This window comes from Schistocerca piceifrons, chromosome X (assembly GCF_021461385.2).
Source record: "Schistocerca piceifrons isolate TAMUIC-IGC-003096 chromosome X, iqSchPice1.1, whole genome shotgun sequence".
Lineage (NCBI taxonomy): Eukaryota > Metazoa > Arthropoda > Insecta > Orthoptera > Acrididae > Schistocerca > Schistocerca piceifrons.
The window spans coordinates 341,899,962-341,927,552 of NC_060149.1; the positions used below are offsets into that span (position 1 = coordinate 341,899,962).

A 27,591-nucleotide genomic window follows, 5' to 3' on the forward strand; every position below is an offset into this window, starting at 1 on the left:
TTGGCTTCTACCATTCATTCCATTCTTGTGTAAAGAATTCGTGTTAGTGTTTTGCAACAATGACTTATTAGACTGATAGTTCGATCATTTTAACAATTTTCAGCAACTGTTTTCTATGGAATCGGAATTATTACGTTCTTCGTTAACTCTGAGGGTATTTCGCCTGTCTCATACATCTTGCACACGATTTGGAAGTGTTCTGTCATGGCTGGCTCTACCAAGGCTGTCAGAAGTTCTGACGGAATGTGGTCTACTCCCGAGGCTTGTTTCGACTTGGGTATTTCAGTGCTCTGTGAAATTCTTTCGGCAGTGCCATACTCTTACCTCATCTTCATCTACGTCCATTTCCATTACTGTAATATTGCCTTCAAGTTCATCTCCTTTGTATAGACCCTCTATATAATCCTTCCAATTTTCAGCTTTCCTGTCTTTGCTTAGGACTGGCTTTCCATCTGAGCTCTTGATATTCATACAGCTGCTTCTCTTTTCTGCAAAGAATTATTTAATTTTCCTGTTCGTTCTGAAATATGCATCTAAACCCTACATTTGTCCTACAGCTATTTCTGCTTACCCATTTTGCACTTCCTGTTAATCGCATTTTTGAGACGTTTGCATTCCTTTTCACCTTCTTTGTTTGCTGCATTTATATATTTTCTCCATTCCTCAATTAAAATCAATATCTCCTCTGTTACCGTAGGATTTCTATTACGCTTTTTTCTTTTTACCTATTTGATCCTGTGCTGTCCTCACTGTTTCATCTCTTGAAGCTACCCATTCGTCTTCTGCTATATTCCTTTCTCCTGTTTTAGTCAACCGTTTCCTAATGCTGCCTCTGAAACTCTCAAAAACCTCTGGTTCTCCTTGATTTTCTAGCTTTTTGCAATTTCCTCAGTTTGATATAAAGCTGATAACCAATAAACTGTGATCAGAGTCCACATCTGCTCCCACAATGGCCTTACAGTATAAAATGTGGCTCCGAAATCTCTGCTGTATGCAAAGTTCTACCAGGAAGCTTTCTCTTTCGTTCCTTTACCACACTCCATATTCACCTACTATTTTTCCTTCTCGTCCTTTTCCTATTGTCGATTTCCAGTCTCTCATGACGATTAAATTTACGTCTCCTTCAGCTACCTGAATAATTTCTTTTATCTCATCTTAAATTTCTTCCATCTCTTCATCATCTACGGATTTAACTGGCATATTAACTTGTACTACTGTGGTAGGTGTGGGCTTCGTGTCTATCTTGGCTACGATAAAGCGTTCACTATGCCAGCTGGCGTTGGACATAAAGAATGACAACATTCATTAGGAAGCATAAGCGCACAAAGGCTAAAAGTAGAGAGAGATGATATGATTGCAGTTTCAACTTTTTTGTTGTTGAAGTCGTTTTCGAATCTCAGCAGCACTTAATTATGTATTTATGTATTTTTTTTGTTTTTTGGTAAAACCTCCTGATAATGAAAAATGCGCACCATATTCCTTCCCTTTGGCGTTCATCCTGCCATGGCACTGTCCGATAATCCTGGGCAACTATCCTTATATGATTTGGTAATTATATTAATTTCTGAGGCCGGATTTCTTTTCTGTTACAGAAGTTAGTTACACTATGGGAGCAATCTAGTGTGCTCTGTCAGAAATCTACAGATCTGTCACCTTTCCGACAGACAGGTGTAAAGGGTTTATGGGTTTACAGACACCGACACGAAGACGACTTGCTGCCCCCCCCCCTCCCTCCCCTGCCCGCTCCGCAAATCATTCACCCACAGTTGGAAGTCTTGCAGATGACTGACTCAAAATGAATACAAGAGAAGATAATAATAGTTACTTTAAAGGTCATTTGTGAAGGGGAGAGGCTTGGTGGGTTTTCTTCGTAAGGAGAGGGGACAAACCGAAAAAAGTCCTATTCTCAGCCGCGCGGGGTAGCCGTGCGGTCTCAGGCACCTTGCACGGTTCGCGCGGCTTCCCCCCGTCGGAGGTTTGAGTCATCCCTCGGGCATGTGTGCGCGTGTTGTCTTTAGCGTAAGTTAGTTTAAGTTGGATTAAGTAGTGTGTAAGCCTAGGGACCGATGACCTCAACTGTTCGGTCCCATAGGAACTTACCACAAATTTCCAAAAATTTTCCTATTCTCAAGTAGCATTTTTTCAAGAAGAAGTAGTGCTAACAAATAGTGTAATATGTATTAATCATTCCTATAAGCCGTTACGAAACCATGTAGCAATAGAATTAGTAGACCCGCGATGTATTCCACCGAGCTTTCTCTCTCGCAAAGCCGTCGGTGTAGGCGTCATTCATCGCAACACGCGCCACTGTTAGCGCCGCCTAACGAGACTGTGTGCTGGTTTTCGGTGCCTTGTATGCCAATTAATGCAGCATGTGTGAAACGCTTACTCGACTGACGAATCGGTTGCACTGATATACTACGGCAGAACCTTCCAAAAGTGACACCGTCAAGCTGATAATTTTCTCCACGTTTTGAATGGAAATTTCAATGTCGCGGTATTTGGGTTGTCACGGAGATAATGAGAGGAATATGGGTAAAATTTTTACAAACACTACACTCATTAAGATAGACCTGAATCATTGTAGCTCTAATTCGCTCAGTGAATGCAAATCAGTCACACAAAACGTAGCAAAAATACATTATTTATGTCAAAGTGATACCTTCAAACTAGGATAAAATTAATTTTCTAGTGAAAGAATAATAAATTGAAATACTACGACAGGCTGAACAGTTACAACAATACCGGTTGCAGCAGTCACTGAGTACACCTGGGAGGTCCTTTCCTCAATAAATAACATAGCATAAAATCTGAGAATTTTCATTATGGAAAAATACTATTATCGTATGTAACAATTATCTGATATCTTGAGCCTATTACAGTATCGATAGTGTGGTCCTTTCGTTCCGCAAAAGCCTTATTGAAAGGCAGAAGTACAATTTCGCTTTAACCTAAAAAAATTATGTCGATGAAGTAAAACGTGAAATGTTAAGGGTTTCATTTCCAGGATACAAGCTATGTCCAGCAAGAAACTGAGGAGAAAATGTGTTCGTTATTTCTCCCAAGTTATTTCGTCTGAAATAATTAGTATGTATATATAACAGCTGTAAGACTCTCATATGAAAACTATTTCTGTTATTAGTCAGCTTTCTTTTCGAGGCAGGATTTATATCTATGATCAGGCTTGTTTTATTTTTAAATAATGAAAGGACCACTCTTCCTTAAAATACCGAGCTAGGTGGCGTATTCGGGAAGATAGTGGTTCAAATTCCCGTGCGACCATCCTAATTTAGATTTCCATGACTTCCCCAAACCGATCCAGACAAATGCCAGGATGGTTCCATTGAAAGCACACGGTTGATTTCCTTTCCCAATCCGAATGTCTGTTCCGTAGCTAATGATCCCGTCGTCGATGGGTCATTAAAACTCTTGTCTTCCTTCGTTTCTTTCTTCACTCTTCATTAAAATTATACGACACACGTTATGTAAATAAAGTAAATTGCGTTAGCCGTAGGTTTAAAATTTATTTTGTACGTTCCACGCTACGAAGTACTTCCCGGAGAAGGGCTCATGTATGAGGTACATATGCGAGACGACCAACCACGACGAGTGATACCTACACGTTTTGTGCTTTTGTAACGGATATGTCACCACGTACACTGGACGACTCCCACTTTAGCCTGTGGAGTCGCAGTATGTGTGTTTTGATGTAGCGACTACCAGGCAATTGTTACCTTCCAAAATACACCTGTAAGAGGGATAATTCTAATGAGAAAGTTTCTGTGAGTGGGATGGTACATCATAACATGGCCTCTTAAGACCTCGAGGTTTCTCAGCGCAAAGATGTTAATATGCAGAGCTGCAGACATGATGCCCTTGAAGCCGACGACCAGGCACGTGGAGCATATAGACGGGCGCTCTGAGTTGACTTCAACAAATGCTCCCCGTTTTTGTTAAAGTTTTGAAGGAATATATGTAGGTAATGAATCAATAATTTCGACAATATAAGCTCTGTTTTACTACGTGGTACGTCATTTGAGTCTAAAAATACGTGCGCAGGAAACAACTCACTCATTAAGAAAGCATTAGAGCTCACATTACGCTCCGTAGTATGGGAAAGAGACTCACAAACGAAAAAGATCACGCTCCATAATAGAGTGCGTAGTGTTGCTCTTTCTCTGTCTCTCATAGCCGAGGAAGATGGTGTCCTTCTCGTCATAAATTAAAACTTCTACGAATTAAAGTAGGAATTCTGACAGTCACAGTTTCAGAAAATATAATCAAGGTGTCCTTGCGTGTCTGGGTCCAGGAGGCACAGCCCAGCTCCTCCCTCGTCAACCCTGCAGATGTCAGTTTTATCTTAGAAGATGGTGATCGACCACCCGCGGTTCGTTTCGCGGACAAATATTTTCAACACCAAATACAAAAAGCTTCATTCTGGTATTGTAGCTGTTAGTAACTAATCATTCATGCAAGTATGGTCAATAGACACCTTCACACAGGTAATTCGCATACCAATCCGTAGAAGGCCAATAATATGTGTACCTCCCACGCAAGATTATACAGTACCTGGAACGTCTACAACTCTAGGGATTGTCAGCGATTCGACACCAAGTGTGTGATGGAAACTTTTTGTGATTCCTTAGAGATACAAGCATTCTAGCATACGGCAATGCTATTAACAGATATGAGACAGGTATCTTTCATTGTCGTACATGAACGATAACACGTTCACGGAAAACGGCAAAGGTTGCAATTTTTTTAAATCGACCTATATTTCGAAAAATTTTGAGAATAACAAGGTACCCCGATCTTAATGCTAGTATTGTTTATTTCAACCATGTTGCACGTCCGAAAGAAATTCTTTAAAAATGAATTCTCCTCACCGCTGCGGAGTGATGAGTTGATTCGTATCTTACTGAGAGGTTAGAACTGTGCGCTGGCCAAGTAATCTAACCTCAGATCTTCATCTTACGCGGGCAATGCTCGTCCCTACACGTCAGTCCGGGCAGGACACGCCTTCGTATTTTCAATTCTGTTTTAATCTAACAGGAAGTCTCAAACCATCGCACGCTCCTAGAGAGTGAAAAAATCATTCTGAATATAGCTCATAGGCTGTGGCTAAGCCAGTTCTCCGCAATAGCAGTTCTTTCAGAAGCACCGAGCGAGGTGGCGCAGTGGTTAGCACACTGGACTCGCATTCGGGAGGACGACGGTTCAATCCCGTCTCCAACCATCCTGATTTAGGTTTTCCGTGATTTCCCTAAATCGTTTCAGGCAAATGCCGGGATGGTTCCTTTGAAAGGGCACGGCCGATTTCCTTCCCAATCCTTCCCTAACCCGAGCTTGCGCTCCTTCTCTAATGACCTTGTTGTCGGCGGGACGTTAAACACTAACCACCTTTCAGAAGCGCTGATCTAGTAAGATACGTAGGCAGCTTCTATGATGTTTGGAACATGGGAGAGAATTTGAAAATACAATGCTTCGTGGAATAATGTAGGTAAAGAGATAAAAATTGATTGAAATGACGTGTGGTTTTATTGAAACCAAAAAAAGTGCACAAAATGACCAGCCAATCGGGCTGCACAGCCAATCGTGCTGCATATGATACTAAAGCAATAATTAGCATAACCACTGATTTGTAGCAAAGGCGATGTTTTTTGATAGCAAACGCTCAACATGTCGGTCGTCATTCCTCAACAATTCCTGTAGTCGAGGGACAACATTCTGAATAGCACATCAGTAGATATGATGAGAAACTGCCGTCGCATGTTGGCTTTTAGCATCCCTAATGAGATTGGACGATCGCGCTAGACTTGCAACTTAATTTAATCTCACAGCCAATAATCAGACGGATTGAGGTCTGCGGACCTGCGAGACCAAACATGACGGAAGTGGCTGTTCAGCAAGCGATTCTCACCAAATAACGTGTGCAAGACATCTTTCACACATGTGGGGCGCCATCCTGTGTAAAAGTCATATTTTCATGTAAATGTTTGTTAGCCAGGCAAGGGATGATGAGATTCTGTGACATATCGGAGTACCTCGCATTCGTCGCACTGACAGCTAGAAAAGCAACACCCCACATTTCCCCGAAGAACAAGGGTCCGGTCGCGATTGATGTGGTAAATCCACACCACATCACTGTCTTTTCATGCACTGGAGTTCCCACGACAGCCGGCCGGAGTGGCCGTGCGGTTCCAGGCGCTACAGTCTGGAACCGAGCGACCGCTACGGTCGCAGGTTCGAATCCTGCCTCGGGCATGGATGTGTGTGATGTCCTTAGGTTAGTTAGGTTTAATTAGTTCTAAGTTCTATGCGACTGATGACCTCAGAAGTTAAGTCGCATAGTGCTCAGAGCCATTTTCCACGACAATTATAGGATATTTGGTATCCAAAATTATGCAGTTGTGGATGTAGAAACACCATCGGAGTGTAAAATGGGCTTCGTCGCCCCAACGTCATCTGTTGGCCGGTTTTTACACTCGTCTTTGGTTTCAATGAAACGCCTTATTATTTCAGGCATGTGTGTCTACCTCTACCTACGTTATTCCGCGAATTATGTAAATTGAATGTGGAGCGGGGAGAAAGGAAAAGGGAGAGACTATTGATGTCAGCTGCAGCGGGAATTTATGCGGAATCTGCAGCGACTAGTGAAAATGTGGGTCGCATTGGAATTCGAACCCGGGATGTCCTATTTACTAGGCAGTCGCGTTAACCACTGCGGCCATCGGACAAAGTGTTTATCGAAACTATGTGGACACCCTCAGTTCGCCACTGAGCCGACCCACATTCCCGCCTATCGCCACCTATCCACAGTCCCCGTCCATGTCTTCCATACCCGCTACTTTGAAATTCCCGCAGGTGGTCGGACGTAGGGTACGTCTGGCTAAAATGACATACCATTTTGTTTTTAGGTCATTATTGCTTCACAGACCATGATGTTACACAAAATCTGTAACAGGCCCATGCCTCATTCACTTGTGGGTTTTGCTATCTTGGTGCCATGTTTTTAAATGAATATAAACTGTACGATCTTGACATTCTTGTAAAACACGCAAGATATATGGTTTTAGACCGATGTCACGGTAGAATAACACAGGAGTAAAAAGCGTATGAAATTCAAATAAACATTAGAGATTGGATATATTTAATAGATTTGTACTTAAGAACAAATAAAAGACTGTTCCTGAAACTTTTCTTTAACATTATCAATTAAGGACTCTCAGTTCAGTTGAACAAAAAGTGAAGATCGAAAGTAGAATTACGAATGTTAATCCATGAAAGAACAAAATTATTTCCGTTTTTTGAAAAAAAATAGTTCTCACCTATCCTATTTATTTGCAGACATTACAAATAAAGTTTATTGTTCTGTGGTTTACTCTTGCACATTGAGTGTGTGCCCACAGATTACACCGCTGACACCTTAACCTGTGTTCTCCGTGTTTTCAATGCGAGTATAGTTGCAAGCAGTACAAACAGTGGCAATCTTCAGAAGCATCATTGTTGTCTCCGAAAAGGTCTTTCTCGTACAATATTTCTTTTCCAAAACTATTTATCCTCTTTGCTTTCATCGGCTATTTGGAATGCAAGTTGCCTCCTCTCCTTCGTAGTCATACCAAACACGCACGACTGCAATAGTTCCAGATGATATGTCAATACACGCTCCAGTGCAGTGTTGAAAGTTGGCTGGAATCTGCCCAGTCCTTTCTGAACACCATTGAAGATTTTGTTCGTATTCCTAGTTCGTCTTCCAATCATACCCTGGAAAACTCCGAATGCTTTCAACTCAGCCATCCCATCTCGCCGCTGGTGATAGAATCTACAGCCTGCTGCATCTGTACCGCGTTCCGAGGCTGTCTCAACGATTTCTTTACTTCATTGGCTATCTGAAAGGGGAAATTCACGTACTTATAACTGGCCTACGTAAATTCACTGCATTTGTGTATCATTGCACATTCAACAATTCATATTTAATGTTTCATTTAATTTATTAAAGTATACTGACCTATTGCTATTAGATAAAATACACAGCTTAATTAATATCAGAGATCACACAGAACAGAACTAGAGTCCACATTGGGGTAAAATGACATGTGTTGTTGCTGTTGTTGTTGTGGCCTTCAGTCCTGAGGCTGGTTTGATGCAGCTCTCCATGCTACCCTATCCTGTGCAAGCTTCTTTTCATCTCCCAGTACTTACTGCAACCTACATCCTTCTGAATCTGCTTAGTGTATTCATCTCTTGATCTCCCTCTACGATTTTTACCCTCCACGCTGCCCTCCAATGCTAAATTTGTGATCCCTTGATGCCTCAGAACATGTCCTACTAACCGGTCCCTTCTTTTTGTCAAGTTGTGCCACAAACTCCTTTTGCTCCCCAATTCTATTCAATACTTCATCATTAGTTATGTGGTCTACCCATCTAATCTTCAGCATTCTTCTGTAGCACCACATTTCGAAAGCTTCTATTCTCTTCTTGTCCAAACTATTTATCGTCCACGTTTCACTTCCATACATGGCTACACTCCATACAAATACTTTCAAAAACGACTTCCTGACACTTAAATCTATACTCGATGTAAACAAATTTCTCTTCTTCAGAAACGCTTTCCTTGCCATTGCCAGTCTACATTTTATATCCTCTCTACTTCGACCATCATCAGTTATTTTGCTCCCCAAATAGCAAAACTCCTTTACTACTTTAAGTGTCTCATTTCCCAATCTAATTCCCTCAGCATCACCCGACTTAATTCGACTACATTCCATTATCCTCGTTTTGCTTTTGTTGATGTTCATCTTACATCCTCCTTTCAAGACACTGTCCATTCCTTTCAACTGCTCTTCCAAGCCCTTTGCTGTCTCTGATAGAATTACAATGTCATCGGCGAACCTCAAAGTTTTTATTTATTCTCCATGGATTTTAATACCTATTCCGAATTTTTCTTTTGTTTCCTTCACTGCTTGCTCAATATACAGATTAAATAACATCGTGGAGAGGCTACAGCCCTGTCTCACTCCCTTCCCAACCACTACTTCCCTTTCATGCCCCTCGACTCTTATAACTGCCATCTGGTTTCTGTACAGAATGTAAAAAGCCTTTCGCTCCCTGTATTTTACCCCTGTCACCTTTAGAATTCGAAAGAGAGTATTCCAGTAAACATTGTCAAAAGCTTTCTCTAAGTCTACAAATGCTAGAAACGTGGGTTTGCCTTTCCTTAATCTTTCTTCTAAGATAAGTTGTAAGGTCAGTATTGCCGCACGTGTTCCAATACTTCTACGGAATCAAAACTGATCTTCCCCGAGGTCGGCTTCTACCAGTTTCTCCATTCGTCTGTAAATAAATCGTGTTAGTATTTTGCAGCTGTGACTTATTAAACTGATAGTTCGGTAATTTTCACATCTGCCAACACCTGCTTTCTTTGGGATTGGAATTATTATATTCTTCTTGAAGTCTGAGGGTATTTCGCCTGTCTCATACATCTTGGTCACCAGATGGTAGAGTTTTGTCGGGACTGGCTTTCCCAAGGCCGTCAGTAGTTCTAATGGAATGTTGTCTACTCCCGGGGCCTTGTTTCGACTCAGGTCTTTCAGTGCTCTGTCAAACTCTTCACGCAGTATTGTATCTCCCATTTCATCTTCATCTACATCCTCTTCCATTTCCATAATATTGTCCTCAAGTACATCACCCTTGTATAGACCCTCTATATACTCCTTCCACCTTTCTGCTTTCTCTTCTTTCCTTAGAACTGGGTTTCCATCTGAGCTGTTGATATTCATACAAATGGTTCTCTTTTCTCCAAAGGTCTCTTTTATTTTCCTGTAGGCAGTATCTATCTTACCTCTAGTGAGATAAGCCTCTACATCCTTACATTTGTCCTCTAGCCATCCCTGCTTAGCCATTTTGCACTTCCTGTTGATCACATTTTTGAGACGTTGGTATTCCTTTTTGGCTGTTTCATTACTGTCTCGTTTAACCCTTTCACACGGTATGTCACTGTAGCCTCAAACGCATTCTTTCATTCATTCGAGAGGGTTTCAACTACTACGTGCTCTAGCAGAATCTTCTACCTCTTAAAACATAGCTAAAAGTATGCTGTACAAAATAATTAATGTTTTTCTCAAAAGTGTAATTCAGATGGTTCAAATGGCTCTGAGAACTATGGGACTTAACATCTGAGGTCATCAGTCCCCTAGACTTAGAACTACTGAAACCTAACTAATCTAAGGACACCACACACATCCATGCCCGAGGCAGGATTCGAACCTGCAACCGTAGCAACAGCGCGGTTCCGGATTGAAGCGCCCAGAGCCGCTCGGCCACCACGGCCGGAAAACGTGTAATTACCTACAATTTTAATGAATAAATAAATGTGAATAAAAGTAAACAGTTGGATGCTTACCTGTAATTTTTTCTTTCATAGTACCAAGACAGAAGATGGCAGCTCGTCGCCATATACATAGGAACAGGATTGCCAGTCGACCATTCTATACAGCTTAGTGCAGGTGGCACCACTCAGCTGGTTTCGTCCACAGCCTTGCTATGTCATTTTATCAGGGTGTGTCAACATAGCCATCCGCACTGAAGGTGGTGGATCCATTTCCCATCGAGACGAATCAGTTATACGAGTATGAATGCGTGGTGTCTGTTCTTTCAGACATGTCCGAGGGAACAGACAGCACGCATTCATATAATTCCGTGAATTAGTGCATTTTTAAACGGTAACGGGCCTTTGGGCCACTCTTCACTGACAGAAGTGAAGGTGTGGGATAGGTCGTGAGCTGACCCTCGAAAGATCAGTAGATAACATTTCCTGTGAAAGGTTCGGTCCGGCACATAGTTTTCACCTGTCAGGGGTTTCGTATAATTCTTAGCTAATTAACTGGAGAGAAAACGAATGAGTAAAAAATAACAACTGCGAGACGAGACTGTCAAACGCTTTTCAGTATGACGCGAACTCAGCGAAATACAGTTAACAGCAATGTAACGCGTTTACGTTTTACCGGACGCTTTGAGTTGGACTGGATGCTGCTCCTCACGCTGCTCAAATTGTTGCAGTTACTTTTCTCTCATTAAGCAATAAAACGCGCGATGTAAGTTCGTCGGTCGTTTGCCAGCCCTTGCAAAACGTTAGCTCGCCGTGTGAGGTGCACTCATATCCACGCGGACCGAATCCGCCGTTCTTGCAGAAAGTGGTAGCCGCGGTTGCAGCAATTTAAGCGGCCGCCACTTGAAATTGCGGGACGCTGCCCCTCTCCGATTGCAACCCCTCATTCCCTTTTTTTTATTCTCAGCAAAGTACTGCTAGTTAAAATTTCGAGAACGGAAACTCGAGCGGAAATTAGTTACGAAGCAAAAAGCGTCGAGAGAAGGACGTCCGATAAATACAGCGCAAGGGAACAGCAGGCTACGTGCCCAAGCGTCGTTCTGCTCCTGCTTCTGACTAAATCATTCTCAGTTCGTCTAGGACTGTACACAATGCAGATATTCCTTAGTGTTTATCAAAGCGGGAGTAACCCATTCGCAATCATATTCTGGGTGAGTCAGCTAAGATAGGCCACCCCGAATATATTCGGAATCAACAAATATATCGAGGTGCAGTTTTTGTTAAGTTAAAGTTATATTTCCTGACTTTCGCAGGTATTTTTTATCGTTTATAGCGGCCGAATTACGACACCGACTTTTTTTAATGGGACTATATAGCTGTCCTGTGGGTATTTGAAAGAAGCTTCTAACAGTACTTCAACGATGTAACATGTATCGGACTTGATCAAACTGTTTCAAGATAACAGCATCCGAAACACACTGTCTCGCCTTCAGAAGAAGAGGGTCCAGAACTATCTGTTGTCTTATACCAAATGTAAGTAAACACGTAACTCAGATATGGTCAACTTGCTCGTAAAACTACTCTTCTTCTGACTGCAGGACAGTGGTTTTAGGCGCTGTTATCGCGACATTATTTGGTTATGTCGCATACACATTATGTCGTTGAAGGTTTCTAAGAAGATTCTTTTCAGTGCCACAGAAAAAAGTGTATAGTTATGTTAGAAATAAGGAAACAAAATCGGTATCGTAATTCGGCGACTATAATCGATAAAAGTTAATTGCGAACCTTAGGAAATTCGTCATATTGTCTGCTATAGCTTGACGAAAACCGCACCTTCATATATTTATTCATTCTGAATATAATGTGACCTTTATTAGCTGCCTCACTCTGTATAATTTGCTTCATTGTAACAGTCTAACGAAAAATGTCACTACTGGTCTTCGAAAAATTGTCTGATTCAGTATGAAATATCGTTTTAAGAGAAGTATACAGGGTGTTACAAAAAGGTACGGCCAAACTTTCAGGAAACATTCCTCACACACAAAGAAAGAAAATATGTTATGTGGACATGTGTCCGGAAACGCTTACTTTCCATGTTAGAGCTCATTTTATTACTTCTCTTCAAATCACATTAATCATGGAATGGAAACACACAGCAACACAACGTACCAGCGTGACTTCAAACACTTTGTTACAGGAAATGTTCAAAATGTCCTCCGTTAGCGAGGATACATGCATCCACCCTCCGTCGCATGGAATCCCTGATGCGCTGATGCAGCCCTGGAGAATGGCGTATTGTATCACAGCCGTCCACAATATGAGCACGAGGAGTCTCTACATTTGGTACCGGGGTTGCGTAGACAAGAGCTTTCAAATGCCCCCATAAATGAAAGTCAAGAGGGTTGAGGCCAGGAGAGCGTGGAGGCCATGGAATTGATCCGCCTCTACCAATCCATCGGTCACCGAATCTGTTGTTGAGAAGCGTACGAACACTTCCACTGAAATGTGCAGGAGCTCCATCGTGCATGAACCGCATGTTGTGTCGTACTTGTAAAGGCACATGTTCTAGCAGCACAGGTAGAGTATCCCGTATGAAATCATGATAACGTGCTCCACTGAGCGTAGATGGAAGAGCATACTCACGAAACTAAAATGAGCTCTAACACGGAAATTAAGTGTTTCCGGACACATGTCCACATAACATCTTTTCTTTATTTGTGTGTGAGGAATGTTTCCTGAAAGTTTGGCCGTACCTTTTTGTAACACCCTATATATAGGGACCGCACGCTCGGTAGTAGCGTGCCAGCCTTCCACTCTGGGGGCCTGCGGTCGAATCCGCCGGGGTCCCGATACATCCATTGCATTTTTATGATAAGACGTACCGGTAACGAACCCGTCAACAGCTCTAAGTTCGCGTACAGAAAGTCTTTTACAAATTGCGTTGGTCCTGAAATGGACCTTTTTTGTAGCTACAACATTGTTTACTTAAAGCAGGCGCTCGAACTAGCGACCCCCTGACGCGACATAAGCTTGACAACGTCGAACGGTGTTTTGCCGAACTCTTTAAAAGATTCCTGGCATTGCCCTGATGTGATTGGCGGCATATTGAATGCGATCCATTAATTCCTCTTTGTTTCTAGGTGGTTCGCGTTCGGTTGGGTGAACAAGAACCTTGAGAAATCCCCCACAGGAAAAATTCCGGTGTCGTGAGGACTGGTGATCGCGGGGGCCATGTCCTACGATCACCTCTGCCAATTAAGCGGCCGTCAAAGAGGTCATTTAAGTATCCGTGCACAGCACGACTGTTATGTGCGGGCGCCCCATGCTGCAACCACATGCGTAGCTCTATGTCCAGGGGAACATCTTCCAGCAGGCCGAATAGTGTTTCTTGCAAAAAGTGAAGGTAACTTGCCCCGGAAAGTCGAGGAGGCAGACGGACCGGCCCAATCAGATGGTCACCTACAATGTCTGCCCAAATGTTGAGCGAAAATCGTTCCCGGTGTCCGTGGACGTACGTGGCGTGAAGATTCCCCCTTGCCCAGTAATGAACGTTTCAAGTGTTGTAAAGGCCATCCCGATGGAAGGTGCACTCATCGATAAACAATACAATGGGGGGCAAATCGGGATCTCGTACAACACGTCGCTGAAACTGTAAGTAGCCGGTTTATATGTTTGAATTATATTTATCTGGGAAAATTCTGTAGGTCAGTGTAATGATAAAAACAAGCAAAGAGACAGTAGGTTCTATTTCACTCAACAATTTCATCCTGTGGTAAAGACTAGAAGTTTCATTCATCTGCATTCAGCAGTTTGTTAAAACGTAAAAGTGTCAAAATCACCAGCAAAACCCTAGCCCGTGTTCATAGTCCACCACAGGATTTAGGTCTTGGACAGGATGGAAACTAAATGGATGCTGGCCGTCATCCTTCAAAACCTCCCAGACCAACCGATGAGTGACCCCCAAGTCGTGTCCAGCCGCTCGAGTACTTGTACAACACGTCGCTGAAACTGTAAGCTTCCTCGAAGCGCTCGAGAACAGTCTCTTCAAATGCAGCCTCCCGTCGTGTTCGAGGTCTTCCACCATCACCATGATATCCCACTAACGAGCCCGTTTCGCCAAGTGGCCGGTGAATTGCTGTAAACGTTTGCGGATATGCGCAGCGTCTTGCTAGGTACTGTTCCTCACACAACAGTCGAGCTTGATGCGCATTACCGTCGGCTATTCCATAAACAAAAACCATATCTCTTCCTTCTTCAAACGAATACTGTGCCGCAAATGACTAAATATCAGATGACGTGTGTGTGCTCCCAAGCAAAGCTTACGTCTGAATGTCTCTGACGTGAGGTGGAGACAAACAGCAAGACCTATTCGACACGTTTGCTTATCGGGTTGGGGCAGTGACGGGGCGAGGGAAGTTTGTATGTGTGGATCCGCAACCATAGAGCTGCCCGTCAGCCGACAAAAGGCACAATTTTTCGCCACCCTGTATATAATAATAATAATAATAATAATAATAATAATAAGTTATTACCTGTATGTAGAATTAAATCTCTCATGCAATGAACGTATTTGTCTGAGCACAGACATGAAACCATAACTATTCCGCCACAATATTCAGTTACTGTTACACAGCAGTAAGTGTTCTTAAACATTTTCATGTTGTGACCTGTGGAAGGAACTTAATTGTCGAATGAAATCACGAAATTTATTTGAATATGTGGAATACACAACGTATAAGATTAGGAGTTAAGGAGGCATCAGATGTTCTACATTCCACCAAATAACAATTTATCGAAGCCTATGCTTTGCACTCTCCATGTGAATATTTTTTGGTTAAAAGTTTTTCAGTTTTCCGACATAATGCTGTGCTCTAAATATAGAACATTAACATTCGACATCGGTGCACAGCGGGAATTATCTTTATGTCTAGAGTTGTCCGACGCTAGCCAAAGTAATGTTAAGAAGTAGATACAGTTTATATGAGGGTAAAATACGATATGACGCTCAGAAAACAACAGTAAGCTTATCAGATATCGACTCTTTTTATCAAATAATTATCGTATAGGCCTTCGCTACATTCCCACCCAAGATAACAAAAGCAAATGGCTCTGAGCACTATGGGACGTAATATCTGTGGTCATCAGTCCCCTAGAACCTAGAACTACTTAAACCTAACTAATCTAAGGACATCACACACATCTATGCCCGAGGCAGGATTCGAACCTGCGACAGTAGCAGTCTCGCGGTTCCAGACTATAGCGCCTAGAACCGCACGGCCACACCGGCCGGCCTAGGTTTCAAGTAGTCATGTCTGATGTGAAAATGGACAATAAAATAAAAGTTCACCAGCGTACAGTGAGCTTTTCTAAATGCTCTTGCTGTGGCCACAGTGCTCAAAATGAGCACTAAAATCGAAGGTTTAAGTCAATATCAGACATTTTTTGACAAGCTCTTTAATATTTTTAGTAGGCATGTTACATAGGGCAACCAGAAGCGACGATCAGCTGAGGCTTACATGACACTATATTCGACGTTCTCAGTTGCGACTTCAGCCTGTTCTTGCTGAGCGCGAATACACTGTCTGATAAAAGTATCCGGACATCACTATGTAATGAAAAATTGAACACTAGGTGTCACGAGGTTTCAGTGAAGATACAGTAACAGTAGAACTGTTAGGTCAGGAGAGTTCAGTGACTTATAATGTGGACTAGTCACTGGGTTCCACCAGAATAACAAGTCCAGACACTGAATCCTTCTCAAGGTGTCCTTATGGACTGTTAGTGATGTGACTGTGAAGGGGAAACGCGAAAGAACAACCACAGCCAAACGAAAACCAGGCAGATCTCATACACTAACGGACAGGGACAGATGAGCATTGCGAATAGTGCTTGTAAAAAATCAGATGCAATTAGAGAAAGGAATCACACGTGATTCCCAAAGCAGTACCAGCAGTACAGCAACAGAAGGACCGTGCGTGGAGAGTTAAAAATAATGAGGTACAATGCTCGAGCAGCTCTTCAAAAACGCCGCACATTTCAGTGTCAAAGCTAAACGACGCTTGAAGTGGTGTAAAAAGAGACACTACTGGACAGTGGATGAATGGAAATGAGTGGCAATCCGATAGAAGAATTTGCTGTTGGTTATTGTCTGGAGAATGTTACCTTCTAGACTACTGGCCATTAAAATTGCTACACCACGAAGATGACGTGCCACAGACGCGAAATTTAAACGACAGGAAGAAGATGCTGTAATACGCAAATGATTAGCCTTTCAGAGCATTCACACAAGGTTGGCGCCGGTGGCGACACCTACTACGTGCTGACATGAGGAAAGTTTCCAACCGATTTCTCATACACAAACAGCAGTTGACCGGTGAACCGTTGTTGTGATGCCTCGTGTAAGGAGGAGAAATGCGTACCATCACGTTTCCGACTTTGATAAAGGTCGGATTGTAGCCTATCACGATTGCGGTTTATCGTATCGCGACATTGCTGCTCGAGTTGGTCGGGATCCAATGACTGTTAGCACAATATGGAATCGGTGGGTTCAGGAGGGTAATACGGAACGCCGTGCTGGATCCCAACGGCCTCGTAACACTAGCAGTCGAGATGACAGGCATCTTATCCGCATGGCTGTAACGGATCGTGCAGCCACGTCTCGATCCCTGAGTCAACAGATGGGGACGTTTGCAAGATGACAACCATTTGCACGAACAGTTCGACGACTTTTGCAGCAGCATGGACTATCAGCTCGGAGATCATGGCTGCGGTTACTCTTGACGCTGCATCACAGACAGGAGCGCCTGCGATGGTATACTCAACGACGAACCTGGGTGCACGAATGGTAAAACGTCATTTTTCCGGATGAATCCAGGTTCTGTGTACAGTATCATGATGGTCGCATCCGTGTTTGGCGTCATCGTGGTGAACGCACATTAGAAGCGTGTATTCGTCATCGCCATACTGGCGAATCACCGGGCGTGATGGTATGGGGTGCCATTGGTTACACGTCTCGGTCACCTCTTGTTCGCATTGACCGCACTTTGAACAGTGGACGTTACATTTCAGATGTGTTACGACCCGTGGCTCTACCCTTCATTAGATCCCTGCGAAACCCTACATTTCAGCAGGATAATGCACGACCGCATGTTGCAGGTCCTGCACGGGCCTTTCTGGATACAGAAAATGTTCGACTGCTGCCCTGGCCAGCACATTCTCCAGATCTCTCACCAATTGGAAACGTCTGGTCAATGGTGGCCGAGCAACTGGCTCGTCACAATACGCCTTCACTACTCTCGATGAGCTGTGGTATCGTTTGAAGCTGCATGGGCAGCTGTACCCGTACACGCCATCCAGGCTGTGTTTGACTCAATGCCCAGGCGTATCAAGGCCGTTATTACGGCCAGAGGTGGTTGTTCTGGGTACTGATTTCTCAGGATCTATGCACCCAAATTGCGTGAAAATGTAATCACATATAAGTTCTAGTATAATATATTTGTCCAATGAATACCCGTTTATCATCTGCATTTCTTCTTGGTGTAGCAATTTTATGGCCAGTAGTGTATAATGTCTAGTGCCAACTGTGAAGTATGGAGGAGGTGGTATTACGGTGTAGCGGGGTTCCTCGTCGTTAGAGTGTTGTCATATTATTGCGTTTTGTACTGCGCACAGTTCAAGTACAGTTCAGAGACGATAGCTGTATCAACATGACAACGCGCCTTGCCGTAAAGCAGCATCTGTGAGGCCACGCTTTATGGCTGTCTCCGTCTAATACTTTACTGGTTTGAAGCCTGTTCCAGTTTTCCACAGACAGCTCTACTCTCAACAACGTGGGCAATCTCACACGTCAGTATTCGTGTATAGTTACATTATACCACAGTCTATCCTACTCCTGTCGTTGATGATGTGTGGGAAAAAAATAATGTTAGTATGCTCCCTAATTTTTCTAATTCTGCCCTCTTGATCATTATGCGAGATAATAAATGGAAAAAGTAATACATTTCCTGTCTTGTTGGAAACTGAGCTCTCGGAATTTAGACAGTTGTGGTCTTCACGAGACATCTTTACTTTAGTGTCTCGCATTACAGTTTGTGGAACATTTCTGTAACACGCTCAGGCTATCTGTACAAATCCCTAACTGCTGTTCTTTTTATCGTCATTATTTATATTGTTACGCATTTATGGTAACAATCCCAGATGGTCATGACCGAGTGTGACTGTGAAGTTATTTGGACGTGTAAAACAGGCCTCAGTGTAATGAAGTTAATTGTTGGAGGTATTTACTGGCCACCCGAGTCCCCGATGACAGTTTTAGAGTCATTAAAAAATGTTTACGCTCAATGGCGCGGAAATACACAGATCATGCAGTATTCGTTGGAGGCCACTTCAACCTACCACGTATAGATCGGGGCGTCTATGGATTCATTTCAGGAAGTACGGACAGACAGTCTTGCGAAGCACTTTTGAACACGTTTTCCGAAAACTGTCGTGTACAGCTATTTCGACAGCCACCCGCCATATAAATATTTTAGACATTGTAGCTACAAGCAGGCCTGACCTTTAAGATGGTGTCAGTACAGAGACAGGGATTAGTGATCACAATGTCATCGTAGCGACGATGGTTACTAAAGTTAACAAATGAATCAAGAAAACTAGGGGAGTACTTTTGCTAGAAAGCGCAGATAAGTAGTTGCTTGCATCCCACTTAGAAAGCGAATGGGGATCACTTAGTTCCACTATGCTGGAAGTGGAGAAATTATGGGCGAAGTTTAAACGCATTGTAAATCGCGTTCTGGAAACGTATGTGCCGAGTATGTGGATTAACAATGGAAAACAGCCATCATGGTTTAATAACAAAATTCGAAAAATACTGTGGAAGCAAAGACTGTGACACTCTCGGTTCAAAAGAGGACACTCAAATGACAACAGGAAAAAGTTAGTAGAGATTAGTGCGTGTGTTAAAAGTACGATGCGCGAAGCATACGACGACTAACACCGTCGTACCATAGCAAACGCTCTAGCCTAGAACCCGAGAAAATTCTGGTTCTCCCTAAAATCGCTGAGCAGTCGAAGGCTTCTATCCAGTCATTCGTTGACTATTATGGTGTGGCGTTAGAAAATAGCAAGAGGAGAGCAAAAATTTAAAATTTCACGTTTAAGTAATTGTCCACACAGGAGGATCGCACAAATATACCGCCGTTAGAACATCGCACAGACACCATTATGGAGGACAGAGCACTAAACATATCTAGCGTAGAGAAGCAACTGAAAGAGATGGCAACAAATAAGTCGCCAGGTACGGATGAAATCCAAATTCGGTTTTACAAAGAATACTCTGTGGCAATGGCTTGCATTTATCGCGAATCCCTCGCCAAGCGCAAAGTCCCAAGCGACTGGGAAAAAGCGTAGATGATTCCTTTACTTAGAAGATTAAAAGAACTGACCCTCGAAATTACAGACCAATATCCTCAACATGGGCCTGCTGCAGAAGTCTTGAACATATTCTCAGTTAGAATTAAATAACGTACCTTGACGTGGAAAGCTTATGTCCACAAATCATCACGGTTTTAGAAAGCATCGTTGGTGCGAATCTCTGCTTGCCCATTTCTCACATGATATCCTGAGAACTATGGATGAAAATAAACAGGCAGATTCCATATTCCCAGATTTTTGAAAGGCGCTGTTCACGATACGCCACTGCAGACTGTTGACAAAGGTACGAGCACACTGCATAGGTTCCCAGATGCGTGAGCGGCTCGAAGAGGTCTTAAGAACTAGAACCTACTACGTTGTCCTCTACGGCGAGTGTTCATGAAGCAAAGCTATTGTGAGGAGTGTCCCAGGGAATTGTGAGAGAGCCGCTATTATTATCGATGTACATAAATGATCTAACGAACAGGGCGAGCAGCAACCTGTGGCTGTTTGCTGTTTGGCGGAAGGGAAATTTTCTTATAGATTGACTGTAGAAGGATACAAAATGACTTAGATAATATTTCTAGTTGGTGTTATGAATGGCAGCTAGCTATAAATATAGAAAAATGTGAGTTAATGCAGATGAACAGGAAAAACAATCCCATAATGTTCGAATACAGCATTAGTAGTGTGCTCCTTGACAGGTTCACATCGATTAAATGTATACGCGAAACGTTACAAAGAGGTATGGAATGGAACGAGCTAGAAGGGACTGTATTGGGGAAGGCAAATAGTCGACTTCGGTTTACTGGGAGAATTAGGATGATGATTATGATGTTTTGTTTGTGGGGCGCTCAACTGCGCGGTCATCAGCGCCCGTACAAAGTCCCAAGTTTTACACAGTTCATTTTTTTACGCAATCCAATCTAGCAACTGTCACGAATGATAATGATGATGAAATGATGACGACAACACAAACACCCAGTCCCCGGGAAGAGAAATTTCCAACTCGGCCGGGAATCAAACCCGGGACCCCGTGATCCACAGGCATCAACGCTAGCCACTAGACCACGAGCTGCGGACGGAGAATGAGGAAAACGTGGTTCATCTGTGAGGGAGACCGGATGTAGAACACTAGTGTGACTCATTCTGGAGTAGTGATCGAGTATTTGGGATCCCCGCCAGGTCGGGTTAAAGGAAGACATCGAAGGAATTCAGAGGCTTATTGCTAGATTTGCTACCGACCGATAGGTTCGATCAACACATAAGTATTATGGAGATGCTTTGGGAACTAAAATGGGAATCCCTGGAGGAAAGGACACGTTCGTTTCGAGGAACGCTATTGAGAAAATTAAAAGAACCCGCATTCGAAGCAGAACGAGCCTACTGCCGCCAACGTACATTTCGCTTAAGGACCACGAAGATAAGAGAAATGAGGATTCGCACGGAGGCATATGGAACGTCGTTTTTCCCTTGCTCTGTTTCGACTGGAACAAGAAGGAAAATGATAAGTAGTGGTGCAACGTATCCTCCACCTCCCATAGTACAGTGGCTTGCAGAGTATGTATGTGGATGTACATAAACAAGAGACATGTCGTGTGTCTACTAAACTTCCTTAAGACGCTTCCAGTAAATATGAGTCTGGTACCTGTCTTACCCTCAGCTAGATGTAGGTGGCCGTCCCAACTAAAATCATTCCAAACAGACACTCCTAGGTGCACGACGGTTATCAGTTACCAGTTGTCGATGCCATATTCAAACGACGTCAGAGCATTTCGTTTACTCCCGAGCATCACATTACATTTTTTTATACTGACGGTCAACAGTCAATATATCTGTGCGTTGCGTAACAATTTTTAAGGATCACAACTGAGGTCATCGTTCTGCCGCAGGTGAGATCATCTGTGAGTACTTATGAGCAACTAAAGAGTTCCACCACATGCATGTTGACTAATTAGTTTATCCGTGAAAATAAATGTTTCAAGAGCGAAGAAATTAGTTTCCCGATATCACCCCTTTAGAGACTTATGACCGTATGACTTGCAGACCTGTTTAATTTTACATGTAAAATTTCTTTATTTTCTCCATTTTTTTAGTTCTGGCCTTCGGTTTTAATTTCGTGACAGTGCTATACAACGAATTAACTGCCGACCGGCTCGTGGATTGGAATTACTGTTCCTCGAATTCAGCATTTTTTGGCAGCCAGCGTTCTTATTCGGCAGACTCCATGTTTGCAGTTGCAGCAAGATTGCTGTTGGGACTCTGTTGTTCTCGCAATGGACACGAAACAACAAAAATTATTTGCTCTGTTTGGCGAGTTTTTAATCAATATTCAGTCGTACGAGCAGCGGGCGTTCCATCCACTAATCACTCAGCGCGCCGCTCTGCAAAGTGGAGGTGTCAACGGCTGCGGCAGATGTTTTTCCAACCAACACGATTTGTAGGCGTCCGCACCACATGCTGGCTGTTCTTTCTCTCATAGCATGAATATTCTCTTACTTTTCAAATTTTAACGAAGATATTCGAGTTGACGGTGAAAAAACTAATTTTAGAAACCTTTATTAGGAGGGGTTAGATAGCACTGCCTTCCATCACCTCCGCGGAACCACATTGTTGCAAATATGTGACACCGGGAAAGCAGTTTGGAATGTAGTTAGTACCCGAAATAAAATAGTATTTGAGCAGTGTGCTATACAAAATTAAATTTATGAAGAAAATACTTCTACTAGTGGTGGTTGCACTCCCCCTCCCCACCAGTCCAATAAATGACGGTCGCCGAACTAATGTTACTCGACGATTTTTCTAAAAGAGTAACCGCTGACATTAATCTCATTATTCGAAATAATCTTCAGAGAAAGGATGTAATCAATCAAAGGGTGTTTGTTCATACCTGTCTGTAGAGTCAAACAGCATCACGACCTTGGATCGATGATCAACAGCCGGTCGGGGTGGCCGAGCGGTTCTAGGCGCTACAGTCATGAACCGCGCGAGCGCTACGGTCACAGGTTCGAATCCTGCCTCGGGCATGGGTGTGTGTGATGTCCTTAGGTTAGTTAGGTTTAAGTGACCTCACAAGTTAAGTCCCATAGTGCTCAGAGCCATTTGAATCATTTCTGGACAGTGAACAACTGCAAGTCGCGCAAGGGTGGCAACACAAATTGTTTTATTTAGGCGGGTAATACAATAGTATTCATGGAACCAGAAAGCCTGGTAAAAACTAGAAAGAAGCAAAAAACTCCTCCTGAATAGGCCATGAAGGCCCAATGATACTGACCGGCCGTCGCATCATCCTCAGCTCATAGGCGTCACTGGATGCGGATATGGAGAGGCACGTGGTCAGCACACAGCTCTCCCGGTCGTATAGCAGTTTCCGAGACCGGAGCCGCTATTTCTCAATCAAGCAGCTCCTCAGTTTGCCTCACAAGAGCTGAGTGCACCCCACTTGCCATCAGCGCTCGACAGACCGGATGGTCACCCATCCAAGTGCTAGCCTAGCCCGACTGCGCTTAACTTCGGTGATCTGACGGGAACCGGTGTTACCACTACGGCAAGGCCGTTGGCACCTGGTAAAAACTACATTTATTATCAATGAGTTTCAGTTCACAAGCTATTAGGATAAAACGAACGTAGTTCCGTTGAACGCGAGAAAAATCTGAGAATAACAGCAAAAGGGTTTTGCTACGTACGGTGAGTTTACGTGCATACTGGGTTGCTGCGGCGACAATGAGCTCAGTTGTGCGTCGAATCCAGCATCAGAGGCTGTTGAGTGTTATCACTGTGCCAGTAAATGCATACGAGATTCTCCTGAGTCGTGATGGAAACCGGTAATTATTTAGTGTTCAAGTTAGGATTAGGTTTAATAACCGCTCAGCCAGAGGCTCCCGAGACGGCTGTACCGCACGTCTGCTCCATAACACTTTCCATCTAGAAGTGATCTCCTGTTCTACCAGGAAAACCGTTGGCCTTTCGTCAACGATTGGCTTAAGAGAATCTCCTCCAACGGCTCCTTCCATATTGCGAACACAATTGGTCTTGTAAGCTCACACCTCGCCCAGGGACGACCGAAGAATTGCCCTATTTTACTGATATAGTCGATTTCTGCACGAGGCCTACGATCGTCATTATCTTTCCTTCACCTAGTTTGAACTTTACAACCACGCTCTCACTTCTTATCCCATGAAGCGAGCATTGTGAAAGTGGCGCCCCGACATGCAGCCAGGCACTATGTGTCACCAAATGTGCACCAGGCTGTTTCTCTGGTATCTCTTTCAGTCACGTAACTGTCTACTTTAATGCCCGACGATCGATCATCTTACCTGTTGCAAGACTTCACTTGCCTGTTCATGTAATTGTCTTCGATACATAATGTCCTAAGAATTCCCTCACTGCAGTCAACTAATCACCTAGAAGCAAGAACTAACTTGGCATTTGCAAGTAATACTCTTAAGACACTTATCAAAACCGTTTACCAAGAATCATATGAAACAGAAGATACGATTGTAATGTTACAACTGATGACGGAGTACCGAAGGCAATTCCGAATGTAGACAGAAGATTGACTGCAATCGAATCACCATCACCTCATCAGAGTCTAAAGAAGTAACAAAAAGAGAAATAAAGCTCTATTCCCTACGGTGAAGCACTACGCTGTAGTCATAGAAATTAGGAATAAGGTGCTTTTATTCCGTAAATATTATGTAAATAGCAGAGGGAACTTAAAGGAAGCCGATCGGAATAAAGAGAGTAATTACCTTTCAAAATGAGTTACCGACGTTTTCTGCTCGAGAATAGTACGAATAACTGTTCACTACAATTAATATCGCAATACGCAGATGTATACCGAGGCAGAAATAAATGGTTGTAGACAGAAGACGTGGTGTATAACGGCCGAGAGCTCAAAAGTGGTAGCAAGACTAAAATCACTTTTGAGCAGTTTCCTTTCCTGTGGCCTCGGAGCTTGCATGAGGTCGAAGAACGACATATTTTAAGCACAAGTTTCTTGCTGCACTATTTATTTATATACTCGTAGTGATGCAAGTTACACGACGAGCACATTTCGGCGATTTGCCACTATCAGATGTACCAGAGAAGATGGTATAATAGGTATAATAATATTGTTACTTACGTCTACGTGTCTACATGAGACGTAAGCATAAGGTGCCATAGAGTAGCACAGACGTAAGTAGCAATGTTATACTGGTGCTCTAGCGGTAAGGCGCTTGAGTGGAAAACAGGAGGTCGTGGGATCGAATTCCGGTCAAACCTTGGATCCGATGAACGGTGTGCTCCGAAACACCTGTGCGTGCACCATCATTGTGTTCTTTTGGCAGAGATTCCACATATTATCATCTACCATACTTTAAAGGGCAGACAAGTCTCCAAACCCCACGTTCTGTGGAGAGTCGTAGACATCCAACCATTTAACGCCCAGCGGTAGTTTTACTGTCCTTCTTCCTCTTTCTGTGAATGCTCACGACAGCAGCACGTTAACATTCGACCAACTACATCGTTTTCGAGAGACTCGTTCACAGGTTCTGCATAATAATAATATGTGTGTGTCAACGCCGCTTATCTCAATGGATTTCCCCGTTTGTAGCCCATATCTTCGCTTAGGTGATCCCCCGTCCGTATCTACTCTGATTACAAACTTTTATTACCATGTCACATGCCCTCAACGCCACCAGGCGGCATCCAAATTCGCGGTGGGCAGTGACCAGAATGTTTTGGCTCATCAATGTATTTTATTTAATACTTTATGTTTCTGAGCAATAAATTGACAGAGCCCAAATTTTGTACGATAAACTCGTAGGAATACCAATGAAGATCTTGGAGTTTCAGGAGAGGACGTTCGTGATGGGTATCGAGCTTTTTGTGTACAGCGCTAACCACTGTAATTTACTGGACATTTTTGTAATGTGTTTGTGGAGACGACATAAATTCACAAATAATTGGTTCAAAATGGCTCTGAGCACTATGGGACGTAACATCTGAGGTCATTAGTTCCCTAGAACTTAGAACTACTTAAACCTAACTAACCTAAGGACATCACACACATCCATGTCAGAGGCAGGATTCGAACCTGCGACCATAGCGGTCGCGCGGTTCCAGACCGAAGCGTCTAGAACCGCTCGGCCACCACGGCCGGCACAAAGAATCGGGATTACTCTTTGACTATTCTTTTTCTTTTCAGTTAGTATTACTTCTCAAGATATCCTAAGAGATAAAGAGAACTGAAGAATTTGTCTGGCGAGAGTTTGTCAAAACCTTTTCGCACAATAACACATTATCATAATTATTCGAATTTATTATTTTCCTTTGTTAGCTTGTATACAGAGAGTTAATCAAATATAACTGAGAATATATGTAACTAAAGCACAGGCAACGGAGTTATAACATGTAGCACAACTGAAAAGCAATCTGTAATCCCGGCCGCAACACGAACTAAAATCAAAGTCATGCGGCAAGGTAGCAGGTAGCTACGTCGTAGTACATGGATGGAAAGAAATCATTGAATACTCCTTCTTGCATAGGTACTGCAATCTCTTGTTAATGTTAAAGTTACTAACGACGTGTTTCAGAGAAAGAAACGTTCCGATGAGAAACAGAACAGGACGTACTTCCAGGATACTGAAGTTTGATGACTACCGAACAAGTAAAATACGAGTACCTGCTTCATAGGACGCGGAGGTAAGGGAGAAGCAAAAGTAATTTAAGCATTCCATAGACGGTTTTTAAAAAGCTCTGTGAAGTAACTATTTCTCCGGTACTGCGAACAGAAGAGGAAAATTCATAGCTCACGTTACACGCAGCTGGACTTTAATGATAAATATAAGGAAAAGAATTATTATGCGTATAAGATTACCGTTGGTACAAATAAAACCCCCTTGCAATATGAAGAACCATAGTCCAAAAGGATGGTGGTTTACTAACATAAAGCAACAATTCGTAGACGATGTATCAGTTCTGCCAAAGGGGTAGCGTGCGACATATGACAACACACAGCGTCAGTTAATGTTTAATTATTTTGTATGCAGATGACAGAATTGATTCCATTGTGTGTGCGTTTGTAGTATACGAAGCTGGTTGTCGCTTAGAAACTGACATTAACTTTTTGACTTAGATCTAAAAAATACAAAATAGAAAACGCAAATGTTTCGTTTTGAAAAACACGTGCGCCCTAGTGAGAATTCGGTACACAACATTTTACTTGAAACCTATCTCCTAACATAGCTTTTTATTCGATCTAAATTGTTAAATGGACGTAAGAAAACAGAGCATCGTAGGAAAGGGTGTGGAGATAATTAAACTACACATAATATGACGGACAAGTATTAAACGGTTTAAAGAGAGAGAGAGAGAGAGAGAGAGAGAGAGAGAGACAGACAGAGATTGAATTGGGAGAGTGACATTAAATGGATACGGCTGCCGGGGATCATGATATTGCAAAAAGAAGCACTTAAACCATTACCACTAGTTATAAGTCGATACCAAGAAACAAAAAATAATTTTTATTTTATATTCTCGTAGCAATTTGTCAGCCACTTAAGATACTATTTAGTGCTGTAGAGCATTATAATGATCCGCTTATAAAAGTATCAGAATGTACGTTATTTATTCCTCTTTGCCGCTGATCTTCGAGATCTAAAAAAAAAACTTGTTTCATTATGAAGTGGAAATTAAACTGTGAAGCTAAAGCACGGCTATACGTAGTTCGAAACCTCAAGGATTTGTTTTTGTATTGCTGTTTTACTTGTTATGTAACGATTGTACACCACTAATCATGTCTGAAAACATTTACCTTTTTGCAGAGGACTAGTGATATTGCAGTGGATGTGGAACGTAACATCAATTGT

General features: G+C 42.8%; 1 protein-coding gene and 1 pseudogene across 7 annotated transcripts in view; both read right to left on the reverse strand.

Moving 5' to 3' along the window:
- LOC124721404 (protein O-linked-mannose beta-1,2-N-acetylglucosaminyltransferase 1-like) overlaps positions 1–27,591 on the reverse strand; it is a 2,183,308-nt gene that overhangs the window by 2,038,753 nt on the left and 116,964 nt on the right. The gene's annotated exons all lie outside the window — the stretch shown is intronic.
- LOC124723974 lies at positions 23,182–23,299 on the reverse strand (annotated as a pseudogene).